Source organism: Apis dorsata, unplaced genomic scaffold, assembly GCF_000469605.1.
Source record: "Apis dorsata unplaced genomic scaffold, Apis dorsata 1.3 scaffold_429, whole genome shotgun sequence".
Taxonomy (NCBI): domain Eukaryota; kingdom Metazoa; phylum Arthropoda; class Insecta; order Hymenoptera; family Apidae; genus Apis; species Apis dorsata.
Window position 1 is genome coordinate 870,239 of NW_006263682.1, and position 3,620 is coordinate 873,858.

Genomic DNA, 3,620 nt, shown 5'->3' on the forward strand with positions numbered 1-3,620 from the left:
CCGTGCAACGTGGGAAACGGTGATAATGGCGATATATAAACGGCGAAGAAGACAAACGTACGATGTTTCGATGTAACGCGGCGGGGTGGGAAAAGTTTTTATTGCGGTGTGCAGTCTGTTGCGAAACGCGAAACTTGGCAGAGGTAAGAAAAAGCGACGACGATGACGCGCTTTAAATTGTCTTGCGTTGGCGGTGAATCGGTGGTTGAAGGTAACGAGACAGGAAGAGGGAAGTAACGAGCGAGTATCGAGACAACAGCGTCGTCTTGTTGCGTCTTGTGGTTTCCCCTTCCCCTCTTACTCCCCCAACGAGTTCGTCCAAGGATCTTTCGAAACTTTATTCGTTCCCAACGATTTCTCTTGCTTACTTTTCCTGCGAGACAACGAGTTCTCTCTTATTCGCTCCTCCTCGGGTTATCGAGACTCGAGGATCTCGTCGATCGAAGGATCGATACGACCAAGCAGCGTCAACGATCGCGCCAATAATTTTTCGAATTGGACCACCGTTTATAGAAAGAGAGGAGGACGGTTATTCGGATTAATTAGAAAAGAAGTTGCGTCGTTTGGACCCGCCCTCTTCTCGAGGGAGATGAAGCGTACCCGTTTAACGAACTGCTGTTCCCACAGCTGAGTTGTTCGTTATATATCCGAACCTCGAAGAGGTTCGATCGCACGGCGAACGCTTATTCGGTCTCCAACCGACTGTGATCTCATTAACGTGGCTGAGTGGCTCCACCTGCTTAAAAGTGTCCCACATTTCATAATGATGAACCGGTGTAACCGCGTTATCGCGTTCACGACCGAGCAATTAAAACGGTTTCATCCGTGCAATTAGGACGGATCCTTCCGATCCCCCGGGTACACCGGAAGGGCTACTTGGCCCGTTTGCGCTCCTCCCTCTCCCCCCTACGGAGAGAATCGCCGGAGAGAAGAAAGAATCAAAGAAGAGGTGGAGGGTATCGCGCGTTATATATAGCGGTGCCGATCCATTGACTCGATTTTCGCCCCAGTTTCTTCACTCCCTATTCCTATTCGCGCAACTGAATACCAGCGAAATCTTTAGTTTACAGTCGACCGATCTTCTCCCAACAAAAAACTCGAGGGAACGATTCTCGGTGTATCTCATCGCGCCGGGATAACCTACCCCTTTTCCATTCCGGATCTGGTGCTTTATTCGAATGCTGTATCCTCCCGTAATGATTTAGCAACGTAAGATACCGATAAAATATCAGGGGACTGGATTATTGGTGCAGTATTCGCTGTATTCGAGATTCCACTCGATGAAGTTAAGCTGATAGAATCAGAAGCGAGAATCAGAAAGTATATGGGATCGAGATGCATTCGAACATCGTCGATATGTTTCTTCAAATTTACTTCGTCTGGAGATGATCTGTGAACGAGCGTGAAATTTGTACGATCTTCGCGACGTATGGAACAAATAAGTCGTGTTTCGGTAACCGTGCATCCCATTCTCTCGAGATTAACCGTGCGTTTTCCAAAATGGGATCGATGTAAATTCGAGGCTATGCATCGCGGATGCATAGAGGATTCCAATTCCTACCGTGCGTCGGCCGTTATCCGAGCGATCTTTTCACTCGATTCGTCCATCGAATCGCGGTCGGACGGATTCCCGTCTTTCGCGCGAATCTCTCGTGTTTGCGCATCGCGACACGGACGAGAAGTTCGAATCGTTCCAATTAAAGTTTCGAACCCCGAAACCCGGCAATTGGAACATTGACCTTTGCTCCGCTCGACGAGATCCTCCAAAAGTTTCCACGAATCGTCGCCGTGTGTCGAGAACTTTCTAACGAGAGTCTCTTCCTCTCCCTCTCTCTCTCTCTCTCTCTCGATACGTAAGAAATGGAAAACGATGAGGCGAGAAGTGAGAACAGTACTTGAAATAACAACGATTGCTCTCTTGAATTCGAAATGGACGGGGAGAGAAAGAGAAGAGATTTAGCTCGCGATTCAACGGCCGTTTGACGATTTATGCGATTCGAGAATTGCGCCAGTTTACCGGCGAGACTTCCCAAATCCCTACCAGATCCAATATCGATGTTCGGATAATTGGGTGTTGTAATTTGCGCAAGGCGCTTAATATATCGTAATCACTTCACGATCAATGGAGTGGCAGGTGTGGCGTGCGAATAGTTAGGATCCATCTTGCGCGCCATCCCAATTCCATCCTTTCCTTTGCCTTTTCCAAGTATTTTCTTCGCAATTCTCCATCCGTCCAATCTATCCGCTTCGCGAAACGAAATCTAGCAGTCGTGTCGCGCCGCTAGAAATTACGTATTCCGGTGTACAGTTGTTGGAATATTCGTGTCGTTTAAGTGGTAACGAAATTGGAGATCGTTTCCTTTTATCACCCCCCATTCTATAATCTCTTCGCGAGGGAGGGCGTTAAGGAGATAATTTCTAGCTTAGTTTCCTTATCACGGTGGGTGGACGAGGAATCGCGGTCCGTGAAAAGAATATTATTATCGCGAAAACGTGCCACCTCGAACGTATTCGCCCCGCGTTTCTATAACGCTGTACACACGTGATATATCGCGAAGCGTAATCCATGACGAACCGCCTCCATGTAAATCCGAGAATCCAATACGGGGATGTTGCACGTTAAACGGGCAGAAAGGAAATAAGGCACGCATCGGCGTTCGGTAGCGCGATATCCGGCTGCGCGTGATTTACAAGCGGTTCAATATGAATTTATTCGCCAGCAACTCGCTTTATAAATGATTTATAACGTTTCGTATTTATTTTATCCCGAGGAGGGCGAGCAGGAATTTTACGATTCGAGGAGAACGCGATGGGGGAGAGGCGCGGGACGAGCTTATCGTTTCCAAAACTCGGCCGAGGACCAGAAATCGCGGCGGATACTATTTCGGTACACGAGAAGAAGATTCGGCGTGTACCGACGGTCCGAGCCTCGCCGACCCTGACTCAATTTCGAACACGACCCAGCTGCCCTCGTTTGCCCGATCCAACGCCGCATTTCGAACAACCGTTTCTCGAACGCGAATAATCTTTTCCCCTCTCTTTATCCTACTCGAATTATCATCACGAATGGAAAGAAGAAACAACGCCCTCGCTTCGGAATCGTAAATATAAATAGAAAGGGTTCTTTAAGGAACTTTGAGAAAAACAAAAAAAAGGGGGAACGAACGTTCGAAAAAATATTCAAAAGAATCTTTAGCATTGCGCTAGGACGTTAGCGTAGCGTTCACGATGAGAGAAATATTTTCGCGAAAATGGATACATCGAGTGTATATATATATATATATTCCAAGATTTATCGATTCGTTATCGAAACTTGGACCCCTCTCCTCCCCCCTTTCTGTCCATGATTTATTATTCCGACCCGCATTCGCCGCTGGATCGTTTTACGCAATTACTCTTCCCACGTTGGTCGGAAAAATGGGAAAAGGGTGGAAGAAGGAAGGCGGCATATCGCGTCGAAAAGCCGGGTTAAAAGTGGCGCGGCGGTTGTTTGCCCGTCGCGAATCGTAATGCATTTCCTTTACGAGCGATCGGTCGCGACGATACAGACCGCGTCTAGTGGCCGACGCTATTAATTCTCGTAGCGGCGCTAGTTCTCTCCCTCCTCCCCCGCCCATCCG

At 48.0% G+C, this 3,620-nt stretch overlaps 1 protein-coding gene across 1 annotated transcript in view; it reads right to left on the bottom strand.

Annotated features, from left to right (window-relative positions):
* The window catches only part of LOC102672267, a 30,638-nt gene that overhangs the window by 23,799 nt on the left and 3,219 nt on the right, over positions 1-3,620 (bottom strand). The window lies entirely within an intron of this gene.